Below are 13,231 nucleotides of genomic sequence, written 5' to 3'. Positions count from 1 at the left end.
CTGCAAATCTGCAAGACAGAAGCCAGGGAAACCATGCAGAAGTACTGCAAACCTTACAGAGGTAGGAACTGCAGCAAGTTGAGAGTGCAGAGATGTACTATAATAACCAGAAGCTGCCCATGGACAGGGATCGGCAATGAATGTAGCTACTGTCGTGCATTAGGGACCAAGAGAGAAAGCCTCTAATGGAAATTAATTCCTAGGTGCAGTTGCTGGCGGCACATTCTACTGTGGACTCTGATTTCTGCTGAACACAATTGAAAAAAGGCATTCACAAAAAAAGAAAAAAAGAAAAACATACAAATTGCTGCAAAAGATCCTTTAGGGGCGTGACTGGTGCGAGTCGCAGGAAAATGATGCATTTTTATATTTTTATCAAATCTTTGCAACGGCACATATAGCCAACTTACAGGGACTGTCCCACCCCAGCGAGATGGGACTAAGCTACAGCTCCGGGAGGTCGGGCTTACAGAAACTGCTGAGCAGGCCGGTGATCCGCTATATCCGTAACTCCCGAGCTACAGAAACGGCGGAGCAGCAGCCCACTCGGCAGTTTCCGTAAGCTCGGCCATCTGGGGCTGGAGATTAGTCCCATGTCTTGCCATGGAAACAGCGCAATGGGACAACCTCTTTACATGGGTTACAGGAAAAATTTAAATATGGCTGCCAGCAACCTGTACTAGAATATGAGAAGGACTGGTTGCTTCCACTTGCAGAGCTGCCTAGAGGGGTGAAGGGTCAGGGCTAGGGGTGAGCGAATCGTGCTTCTGATCCATTCATTTTCTATGGGGCCGGCGAAAATAGCTGAGCGCCGGCTCGGCTATTTTCCTCGAGCCCATAGAAGTGAATGGGAGCGGTGGCAGGTCATGCATGGTGCGCTGCCATTCACTTTTATGGGGAGCTGCCTTGATGGTGGCCGGACCGAAGTCCTCCAGCCACCACCTTGCGGGGCTCTGTTCCCGATATAGGTGCGGGTCCCAGCGGTGGGATCCGCCCCTATAAGACAATGGGGGCGTATCCTAGAGATGAGACATCCCCTTTAAGTAACACAAGCTTCGAAGTCTACCGTGGTCTGCTCCAGAGTTCCTAATAAGGCTTCATATATGTGATCCGTAAAAGGGGTTTACTGGACTGCCTCCTGCGATGCTCCGCTAGGCTGCCTCAATGTACACATCCAAACCAGATGTTTACATTGAGGGAGCCAAGCGGAGCATCGCAGGCCGGGAGGAGAAGGAGCAAGGATCCAATGCCAGGAGTAAGTCATCTTCCCTTTACAGGTCTGGTAAAGTAGGGGGGTTTGCAAAAAAAATAAAAAAATAAAAAAAAATTCTTGCAAAAACCCCATTAGGGCTCATGCACACGAACGTATTTTATTTCCGTGTCCGTTCCGATTTTTTTTTACGAACCCTATGCAGAACCATTCACTTCAATGGGCCCGCAAAAAAAAACGAAAGTTACTCCGTGTGCATTCCGTTTCCGTATTTCCATTACACAAAAAAATCTAACATGTCCTATTATTCTCCGCATTACGGACAAGGATAGGACTGTTCTATGAAGGGCCAGCTGTTCCGTTCCGCAAAATACGGAATGCACACGGACGTCATACGTATTTTTTGCGGATCGCAAAATACATACGGTCGTGTGCAAGAGGCCTTAATTTGGCCCATATGTTTGCAGCACTTATCACCTGGACTTGCATGCAAATCGGTATCCACGCCTGAAGTCTGGGAGCAAACATAAGTACTGCTGCACATGTCAAACCAGAGGGAAGAAAAGCATACAAATAGAATGCAGCCATCCTCCTCGCTACTGTAGTGCAGACAAAAAGGTCCCAGGAGGCATGAGAGAGAAGAAGGCCCCAGGAGAAGAGGGCAGCAAAGGCCCCGGGCGTCAGCCGATTAAAGGTAACTGAAGCTGAAGAAATACAGGCCCCTATATAAGCTATGGGCAAGGAGACTGGGGGCAACAGGGGGTGAGGGCGACTGAGCCCAGAAATGTTACATCACTCAGCAATAGTCTACCTAATGAGCAGAAAGGAGTCTGTAAAAGTGAAATATTCAAAGCATAAGGACCCGGGTGGGCAAGGAGGAAAATAAAGAGAAAAGACCCTGCTGTTACTACCACAATCCATATGTGTGCCATTCACCGTATCACATCCTGCCTGTACCTACACAGCATATACTTCACCCCTGCCACTGCCAGCACCCTGTTATGCCCACTGCTGCAGCACTGCATTAACCCCTCCAATGCTAGGGCCAAAGCCTGCAAAGCATACCCAGCTTAAAAAGCCAATTCCCGTTCAGCCAGAGCAGTTACTACACATTGCCACAGCCTGCAGAGTACTAGCCCCATTGTATAGCAGAGCAAGACTCGCACCCAGCTCAGCCAGGGTTAAATGAAGCAAGATCTACCATGAAATCATTTGTGCAAGACCTCTGTGGTGGTCAGGGTCCAATCACCATGTCCATCCGAGAGGCTAATGAACACCTGTATATGGTTGTAAGGGTTGACCGCCACTGCTTATATACTAACATAGGATGCACACCTACTATAGACTTGTGATATATTATATGCTGTATAGTATAGCTGTATACCTGTAATATACTGTATATAGTGTATAGTATAGCTGTATACCTGTAATATACTGTATATAGTGTATAGTATAGCTGTAAACCTGTAATATACTGTATATAGTGTATAGTATAGCTGTATACCTGTAATATACTGTATATAGTGTATAGTATAGCTGTATACCTGTAATATACTGTATATTATATAGTGTATAGTATAGCTGTATACCTGTAATATACTGTATATAGTGTATAGTATAGCTGTAAACCTGTAATATACTGTATATAGTGTATAGTATAGCTGTAAACCTGTAATATACTGTATATAGTGTATAGTATAGCTGTATACTTGTAATATACTGTATATTATATAGTGTATAGTATAGCTGTATACCTGTAATATACTGTATATAGTGTATAGTATAGCTGTAAACCTGTAATATACTGTATATAGTGTATAGTATAGCTGTATACCTGTAATATACTGTATATAGTGTATAGTATAGCTGTATACTTGTAATATACTGTATATTATATAGTGTATAGTATAGCTGTATACCTGTAATATACTGTATATTATATAGTGTATAGTATAGCTGTATACTTGTAATATACTGTATATTCTATAGTGTATAGTATAGCTGTATACTTGTAATATACTGTATATTCTATAGTATAGCTGTAAACCTGTAATATACTGTATATTCTATAGTGTATAGTATAGCTGTATACCTGTAATATACTGTATATTCTATAGTGTATAGTATAGCTGTATACTTGTAATATACTGTATATTATATAGTGTATAGTATAGCTGTATACCTGTAATATACTGTATATTCTATAGTGTATAGTATAGCTGTATACTTGTTACATACTGTATATTATATAGTGTATAGTATAGCTGTATACTTGGAATATACTGTATATTCTATAGTGTATAGTATAGCTGTATACCTGTAATATACTGTATATTCTATAGTGTATAGTATAGCTGTATACTTGTAATATACTGTATATTATAGTGTATAGTATAGCTGTATACTTGGAATATACTGTATATTATATAGTGTATAGTATAGCTGTATACCTGTAATATACTGTATATTATATAGTGTATAGTATAGCTGTATACCTGTAATATACTGTATATTCTATAGTGTATAGTATAGCTGTATACTTGTAATATACTGTATATTATATAGTGTATAGCTGTATACCTGTAATATACTGTATATTATATAGTGTATAGTATAGCTGTATACTTGGAATATACTGTATATTATATAGCGTGTAATATAGCTATTAGAGATGAGCGAATTTCAGGTTATGAAATTCGTTCACACTTCGGTTACTGGTAAAAGGTGAATTGCATTATGGATTCTGTTACCACGGACCATAACACAATTCTATGACGGAATGCCTTTAGAGATATTCCGTCATAATAAAAGTCTATGGGCTGCAAAACAGTTCTCCCCTTCATAACGGAAACGGGACGGATCCGTTTTGCAGCCCATAGACTTCTATTATGACGGAATGAATAACGGAATGCCTCTAAAGGCATTCCGTCATAGAATTGCGTTATGGTCCGTGGTAACAGAATCCATAACCCAATTCACCTTTTATCAGTTAACGAATCGCAAACGAATTTCATAACCGGAAATTCGCTCACCTCTGATGGCTCAAGTGATAAAACCTGTTCTGTCTGTTCCATGGAAACTCAGGAAGGCACAGCTGTGACAGAGCTCAAAGTCCATCCAGTATCTACCCACACATTGCTGGAGCTCTGGCCATGACTGGTCCTATTCTACCAGGACATTCCTCCTCAGTACTGTACTTTAACTGTTTACTGGAATGGACCAAAACGTCTTGGTGCTATGTCACCAGTACAGTTAACCCTTTCCTAATTCCCCAGAATATCTACCCTTTATTCTGCAGCCCAGCAACTACTAGAATTTGGAAGGGATCTATGAGAATGGTAACCATACCAGGAGTGATCCTACATGTTATTTATATGGTCTGAAGTAACATGCTCCTCACCCACTGAAAGGGGCATGCTACACAGAGCTTTGCCTAGTAGTGCAAGCAGAGCATAGCCAGAGCCTGCAGAATATTACCTAACAGTGCAGGCAGAGCATAGCCAGAGCCTGCAGAATATTGCCTAACAGTGCAGGCAGAGCATAGCCAGAGCCTGCAGAATATTGCCTAACAGTGCAGGCAGAGCATAGCCAGAGCCTGCAGAATACTGCCTAACAGTGCAGGCAGAGCATAGCCAGAGCCTGCAGAATACTGCCTAACAGTGCAGGCAGAGCATAGCCAGAGCCTGCAGAATACTGCCTAACAGTGCAGGCAGAGCATAGCCAGAGCCTGCAGAATACTGCCTAACAGTGCAGGCAGAGCATAGCCAGAGCCTGCAGAATACTGCCTAACAGTGCAGGCAGAGCATAGCCAGAGCCTGCAGGGTATTACCTAACAGTGCAGGCAGAGCATAGCCAGAGGAGGCAGGGTATTGCCTAATAGTGCAGGCAGAGCATAGCCAGAGCCTACAGAGTACTGCCTAATATTGAAGGTAAAGTATAGCCAGAGCCTGCAGAGCATTGCCTAGTAGTGCAGGCAGAGCATTCCCAAGTAGTGCAGGAAGAGCAAAGCCTACAGAGCATTGCCTAATAGTGCAGGCAGAGCATAGTCAGAGCCTGCAGAGCATTGCCTAGTAGTGCAGGCAGAGCATTGCCTAGTAGTGCAGGCAGAGCAGAGCCTACAGAGCATTGCCTAGTAGTGCAGGCAGAGCATAGCCAGAGCCTGCAGAGCATTGCCTAATAGCGCAGGCAGAGCATTGCCTAGTAGTGCAGGCAGAGCATAGCCAGAGCCTGCAGAGCATAGCCTAGTAGTGCAGGCAGAGCATAGCCAGAGCCTGCAGAGCATTGCCTAGTAGTGCAGGCAGAGCGGTGTAGGGAGCACTGCGGAGGGAGCTGGTTAGGAGGACCCGCTCATCAGGTGCACCACCGGGCTATACACCAGCACAGCCCCGCAGACATGCAGAACATAGCAGAATAATACATACACATATCCCTGCTCCTCTCACCGGTCCCGCTGCTCCGGCTCCCGATACAGCCCATAGTCATCCTCAGCAGTCCGGGCACATCCCGACAGTGCACAGGAGCCGTCGGGTCTGGAGAACCGGGTGACTGCCGTGTCCCTGCTCCCGTTATGTTCCCCGGAGCTGCAGCTGCTGATGAGCGGAGGCTGTGACGTCACTGCCCCTCCACACAGCAACACCCTGCTGCCGCCTTATTGTCAGGGCGGCGGAGAGGGGGCCTGCGAGTGAGGGGGGAGATTGGGGTAATTACAGGAGAGGCAATGGCTGGACACACAGCAGGGAGCACGACGAGGAGGCTCCTCACGGAGAGAGCAGACGATGGCGTCTCATGGAGAACAGGCCAATGTGAAGCCTGTGATAATGAGGGGCCAGGACATCTCCATGATGTGTTTACCTCACTGCATGACTGCTGATTACCTGAGATATAGTGGGTCAGGTAAATGATAGCTGCTCAGCCAGGAGGGCACAATCTGATCATGGGGCCCCTCCATCTGCCTCCCTTGTAAGAGAGAAAGTTGGCAAGATGTGTGCAACAAGGGAGTCCTATATTCAATTACAGTGCCCACTGGGTAGGGGTACTGTGCTTTACTGCAAAGTTTGTAAAAAATATCCTACGTTTTATGTCTACAGCTCTTTTCATACCTATGTGTCTCCATGGTAACAGACCACAAACCATGTAGTCTAAATTCTAATTTTAAGCTGCATTACTGAAATAAATGGACTTTTGCACGATATTCAAATTTTTCGAGTTTCACCTGTACACTACTGGAAAATGGAAAAAGAAGACCTGGAAAACTTAAAGGGGCGCGCAGGGCGCGGGTTCTTTTGTTTTCAATAACACACTGCCGGACGGAAACTTCCGCCCGGCAGTGTGTTCGGTGACGTCACCGGCTCTGATGGGCGGGCTTTAGCGCTGCCCTAGCCGTTTTACTGGCTAGAGCAGTGCTAAATCCCACCTATCGGTGCCGGTGATGTCACTGGGGTTCCTGGCAGCCCCATGGAGAGCCCCGGTACTTCACCGGATCTCCAAAAAATGCCTTTGCCCTGCGCGATTTAGCGCAGGGCAAAGGAGAGCATCGGAGCATGAACTGCTCCGATGCTCAAGTCAGGGGGGCTGCCGGGGGGAAAATGGAGGTATGTCCGGGTTCAGCTCTGAACCCGGACAACCCCTTAAACTTTATTTTGGTGGAGACCTTAAGGCCCCTTTCACACGAGCGAGTTTTCAGCGCGGGTGCAATGCGTGACGTGAATGCATAGCACCCACACTGAATCCTGACCCATTCATTTCACGCATCAATTCTGCGTGGCATGTTCTATATTCTGTGTTTTTTACGCATAGAAGTGGTTCCATAGAAGTGAATGGGGCTTCAGTGAAAAACGCATTGCATCTGGATGAAATCCAGATGTGATGCGTTTATCAATGAAGGTTGCTAAGAGATGTTGTTTGTAAACCTTTACTTTTTTATCACACGCATCAAAACGCATTGCACCCGTGCGGAAAAAACGGAATAACTGAACGCAGACAAAACTGACTGAATGTGCTTTCGAAATGGTGTAAGTTTCACTGAACACTGAGTCTGGGACAGGACTCATCTTAGGTTAATTTGCATATGTATCAAATCGTTTTTTTTACACAATAAAAGCACACAGAGCTATGGGGACTAGGTATTGCGGATGTGCTAGCGGCCATCTAGCAACCCATGTCCTCAGCTCTATACCCAAAATCCCGGTGACAGGTTCCCTTTAATGAAATCACACTTTTGCATTTATATTTTTGCATTTACTAATCTGTTTTTACTTGGAGAGCCTCTTTAATTCTTGTTGGCAATGCAGCAACAGATGGCACCAAAAAATTTGAGAACCCCCAATCCAGACATTCATTTACAGATGTGTCCATATCAACTGACATATCACTAAACTATTAACCCCTTCCCCATGTGCATTTTAAGCTTTTTTTTTCATCATCACATTCCAAGAGCTGTAACCTTTTTACGTTTTTCTGTCGATGTAGCTGTATGAGGCCTTGTTTTTTGCAGAACGAGTTGTAGATCCTAAAGGGGTTGTCTCATCTCAAACAATGGAAGCATATCGCTAGGACCCGCACCTATATTAAGAACAGAGCGCATGCGCAGCTGCCCTCCGTTCATTTCTATGAGGCCTCTAAAAATAGCCGAGCGCTATAGCGATATGCCCCCATTGTCTGAGATGAGACAACCCCTTTGATGGCACCGTTTCAGGGTACACATAATCATTGATTAACTTTTATTAACTCTTTATAGGGAGGAATGGAAAAAAATCTGCAATACAGTCATTGCCTTTATTTGTTGTAAATTTTGCGTCGGTTATTTTGTGGCATGTTATTCTCTGGTTCAGTATGATTACCGCAGCGTGTGAAAGCACCCGAAGTCTTTTTGATTGCTTTCTATTCCATAGTTTGGGTGATTATGGATGTGGCAATACCAAATATGCGCATGGGATTTAATTTTTTCATTTTTTTCCCTTTGAAAAGAAATTTGTCATAGAAAAATTGTGTGTTTTTTAACCTGGATTTATTTATTTTTACACTTTATTCAATGATTCATTGAACTGCGTTCTAGAAAGGGAATTTAACATGCAATCCATTTATTGCTCACATAGTACATTGTACTACTTACCATATTTTTCGCCCCCATAAAACGCACTTTTTCCCCCCCAAAAGTGGGGGGAAAATGCCCCTGCGTCTTATGGAGCGAATGCTTCCATTTTACATCGCAGACTGCGATGTATGAGCCGGGAGAGAGGAGGGGCTGGAGTCCGGAACTAGGGGCGGGACCCGGTTCAGTCACTGTACTCTTACACCGGGCCCCGCCGCTCACCGAAGTATTTATAAACATGAATCCTTATCCTGTTATTAAGTTTAACTAACGCTGCGCTCTCCCATGTTCCCCTGTATCCCCACAGCACTTACGAACACGCTTCCATAGCAGGCAGAGCGGACGGCAGCAGTAACATCACTCACTGACGTCGCACACCTGCTCCGCCCACTTTATGAATTACTGCGGTGAGCAGAGGGCCGGTGTATTGGGGGACACTGTTATGAGGGGGATCTGTGGATGATATACAGCAGTGTCATCCACAGATCCCCCCCCCCCCCCCCCTATAACAGTTCCATCCACAGATTCCCCACCCCATAACAATGCCATCCACAGATCCCCCCCACCCCATAACAATGCCATCCACAGATCTCCCACCCCATAGCAGTACCATCCACAGATCCCCCACCCCATAACAATGCCATCCACAGATCCCCCACCCCATAACAATGCCATCCACAGATCCCCCACCCCATAACAATGCCATCCACAGATCCCCCCACCCCATAACAATGCCATCCACAGATCTCCCACCCATAACAATGCCATCCACAGATCTCTCACCCCATAACAGCGCCATCCACAGATCCCCCATAACAGCGCCATCCACAGATCCCCCATAACAGCGCCATCCACAGATCCCCCATAACAGCGCCATCCACAGATCCCCCATAACAGCGCCATCCACAGATCCCCCATAACAGCGCCATCCACAGATCCCCCATAACAGCGCCATCCACAGATCCCCCATATGACAGTGCGTCATCCACAGATTCCCCACATGACAGTACGTCATCCACAGATCCCCCACATGACAGTACGTCATCCACAGATCCCCCACATGACAGTGCGTCATCCACAGATCCCCCATAATAGTGTCATGAATAGACCACCATTAATTCAAAAGCACACCTTTTGGTTAAAAATATATTTTTTCTTATTTTCCTCCTCAAAAACCTAGATGCGTCTTAAAGGCCGGTGCGTCTTATAGGGCGAAAAATACGGTATGTAGATACTGACAGGCAATTAGGCTGTGCCTCTGGCACAGCCTAATAGACATAGGCAGAGGCCAGACTTGGGGGGCCTTCATTGGACTCCTGGCTGCAGTGAAGACATTGGCACCCTGCAATCTCAAATGCAGCTGTCCCAATGGATGACAGAGGATGCCCCCTCCCTCAGAAACCACTTAGATGCCATGGGCACTATCAACTGTGGCATCTAAGGGGTTATACAGCCGGGATCAGCCTCTGACGATCCAGGCCATTAGGGCTCATGCACACGGCCATTGTGTGCATTGGGGACCGCAATTTGCGGTCCCCAATGCACGGGCAACATCCGTGCGGCGGCCAGGATGGATCGAGACCCATTCAACTTGAATGGGTCTGTGATCCGTCTGCACCGTAAAAAAAAAAACATGCGGCGCAGTGGCTTCTGATCCCTGCTTCCGCTCCGCATCTCTCGGATTGCGGACCCATTCAAGTAAATGGGGGGTGCACACGGTGCCCGTGTATTGCGGACCCGCCGTATGCAGGCCGCAATACGCATGAGCCCTTAGAGCAGGAGCCCAGCTTTCATAACAGAGCCGAGCAGTAAAAAAGACTAAGCTGCAGTAAAAGACCCCTTAATGACTGCCATAAAAAATAAAATAAAAAAGCTTTCATTAAGGGGTTAAACTTAATTTCATAAAAAATAGCCCAACCATCTCCACAAAGTTCTGAAGCTACAGATCAATATTACATGACTACAGCATGCATTAAACCAGAAAGACTTGTGGAGGATCCCAGATGGTTAATAACTCAGGGGGCCGCACAGTCTCTCTGCTCCTAGTTACTGAACGAATATAGCCTTAAACAAAACTGAAATAGATGGCGATCAGAATGACTTCTAACGCTGATGTGCTAGCTCACTGACTGCTATAACAACCAAATGAACACTCCACAAAATAACAGGTTTAACAGATACAACTGGCAGTGTTAAATATTATCAAGCAACCTTAAGCTAGTCACAGAAGGAAAGGCTGCTGGCAGCTAAGTAGTTGCCTCATACAGAACAAGCATTACAGGCCTCATCTAACAGTTATGCTCAGGTTCCCCTTCTCTAAAGTCTTTAAAGGAATACTCTAGGCAAAACTAGTATACACTTGTAGTATTATACCTGGAACAGAGCGTGAGAGGGCGGAGCATGACACAGGGACCCATAACTGTGTGATGCACCACCCCCTCAGACACTTTACTAAGCATAACATAATGTACAAGGTATGTCTGCAGTGTTCCTTTGAAGGGCCACTAAACTCAGAATCCAACCAAAGAAAAAATATTAACCAACAAAAATGTAATGCAATCTTGTGTCTTTGTTATTTGCTCTTGTTTCGTCAGATATCACAATTGCAGATCACTAGAAAATAAACTAGAAAAGCAGTACATTGTTCTCTCATGCTGCAGCCATGACTACTTCTCCTCCCTCTCCTCCTTTGATGCTAGTGCACATGAGCAAGGACATTTAGGAGGAGGGGCCTGGGTTTACTGTGGATAATCTTTGTCTACACAATGAATGTGGTAATTTTTTTGTTGGAAGGAATCTCCTAGTTTCCAGAAGCCTGGACAAGCTGAGTAAGAATCCCCATGACAAATCCTCCATACACTAGCATAGCTAGACAGATTTGTCATTCAGGGTCCCAGGAAAGCTGGGTAACAAATTCATGATGATAATGTTTGTAAAGCACTGTGGAATATGTTGTTGCTATATAAGTAAGTAAAATAAATTATATAGACCTGTAATAGGCACCATCAAATAATAGGTTTACATAAATGAATCACTCTACTTACTCCTAAGTAGTGCCACAGTTAGGCAGGTTTGCCTTTCAGGGTCCTAGAAAAGCTGGGTTACCACCATGTGGAGCTGTAACAGAGTATGCAGAATACTAAATCTGCTAAGATAAAGCCTCCTCCTCATTCCTAAATAGTGCCATAGCCAGGCAGATTTGTCTTTCAGGGTCCTGGGAAAGCTGGGTTACTTGCACCACGTAAGGGTAACATTATATTCTCAATGTGTACAGATCCACAATGTCTGGACAGACCTTGCGCAAACCCCCCATACTATACAGACAAACTTGACTCTAGGGTGCCTGGGAAAGCTGGGTAGCACATTCTGTAGTGTCAGTGGTGTGGTTCTGTCTAGTATGCTGCACACATACAAAGAAGGTTTTGCAAGAATCTGCTGAAGTTTTGCAGCTTCCACCTCTTTCACAGTGCTGTGAGTGTCTATTGAAGAATGCAGTGTTCAGCCCCACCCCTACCCTGAACTTCCTGTGCGCTCAGGCTAGTGCACAGAGGTTATCTTCAGCCAAAGATGGCAGGGAGGAGAGACACTTCACTGACTGCAGGACATCTATTATAGGGTACAATCTCACATGAAAAAAAATGGCCATTAAAGATGGATACATTTTCCATTTTATGGCCTTTTTTTCATCAGTTTTTAACGGTTGTTAAAAATGAATGAATTTCATAGTCAGTTTTTTTGAAATCTCAACCCCTGCAGTGTCCTCAGTGTACATAAATGCCCCCATAGTACCCCTGACGGCTCCCTTTGTATACCCAGTATAAGTAATGGTCGCCAGTGCCCTCAGTATTTATAATTCCCCCCCCCCTCCCCTTGTGCCCTCAGTAACTATAGTTCTAAATCCAGCCACCAACCCCCAGTAGTGCCAGAATAATCATGTGATATCACCAGACTGGGAGCATCAGATCCTGCTGCCTCCAGTGGTGAGGTGAGTATTTTATTTTAACCCCTGAAAGGCCCTGTTTATACATAGTGTACCCATTCTTAATGGCCGTTAGACAGGTGCACTCCTGTCTAAATGGGCATTAAAAAAAAAAACAGCCCCTTTGATTTCAATAGGGTCTGTCTGGTTGTCAAAACAGCCCAAAATAGCACATTAGAGAAGCAATCTAATGATTGCCTGTTATACTTCCCTATGGGAACTATTAAAGTACATCCCCCTTTCCCCTAAATTAAAGTACATAAATAATAAAATAAACATCATGGGCATCGCGTGCAAAAGACGCCCGTGCTATTAAATTTTGAATTTTTTTTAATCTCATACGGCAATCGGCAAAAAAAGTCAAATTGCCCAAAAAAGTTATCAAAAAGTCATACACCTCCCAGAATGGTATCAGTGAAAAGTACAAAAAAAAAGAGCTCTCACACAGCTCCGTACACATAATAATAAAAAATAAAGTTATGGGGGTCAGAATATGGCAATGCAAAAGAAAAAATCATTTTTTTAATTCAAGTTTTAAAAATTTTTGTAATTTTTTTTCAGTATTAAAAAAAGAAAAACTACATGTGGGGGATTGTTGTAATCATAGTAACTCAGAGAATAAAAGTAACAAGTCAGTTTTACCGCAGAGAAAACGGTGTAAAACATAAAACTGTGGCTGAATGGTGTTTTTTTTTTTATAATTCCACCCCATCTGGAATTTTTCTCCCGCTTCCCACCATTGTATTATGCAACTGTAAATGCCATTAGACATTACATCTTGTCTTGCAAAAATAAACTCTCATACGGCTATGTGAATGAAAAATAAAAAAGTTATGGCTTTGGGAAGGCTGGGAGTAAAGAATGAAAACAGAAAAATCGGAAAATTACCCCGTCTTGAAAGGGTTCAACATTTACGTTATTCATATTCCCTATAATTACTCTCAAAATGCCA

General features: G+C 44.4%; 1 protein-coding gene across 2 annotated transcripts in view; it reads right to left on the bottom strand.

Annotated features, from left to right (window-relative positions):
• FAM131A (family with sequence similarity 131 member A) overlaps nucleotides 1-5,733 on the bottom strand; it is a 108,182-nt gene extending 102,449 nt beyond the window's left edge. Inside the window, exon 1 of one of the 2 annotated variants that reach the window (XM_040428523.1) lies at nucleotides 5,632-5,733. The gene's annotated coding sequence lies outside the window, so the exon portion shown is untranslated. The remainder of the gene's footprint in view (nucleotides 1-5,631) is intronic. The other variant, XM_040428522.1, reaches the window with a different exon arrangement.
• Nucleotides 5,734-13,231: the final 7,498 nt, after the last annotated feature.

Source organism: Bufo bufo, chromosome 4 (assembly GCF_905171765.1).
Source record: "Bufo bufo chromosome 4, aBufBuf1.1, whole genome shotgun sequence".
NCBI lineage: Eukaryota > Metazoa > Chordata > Amphibia > Anura > Bufonidae > Bufo > Bufo bufo.
The sequence above is the reverse complement of the archived record's forward strand: the minus strand, read 5'-3'. Positions and strand labels throughout refer to the sequence as shown.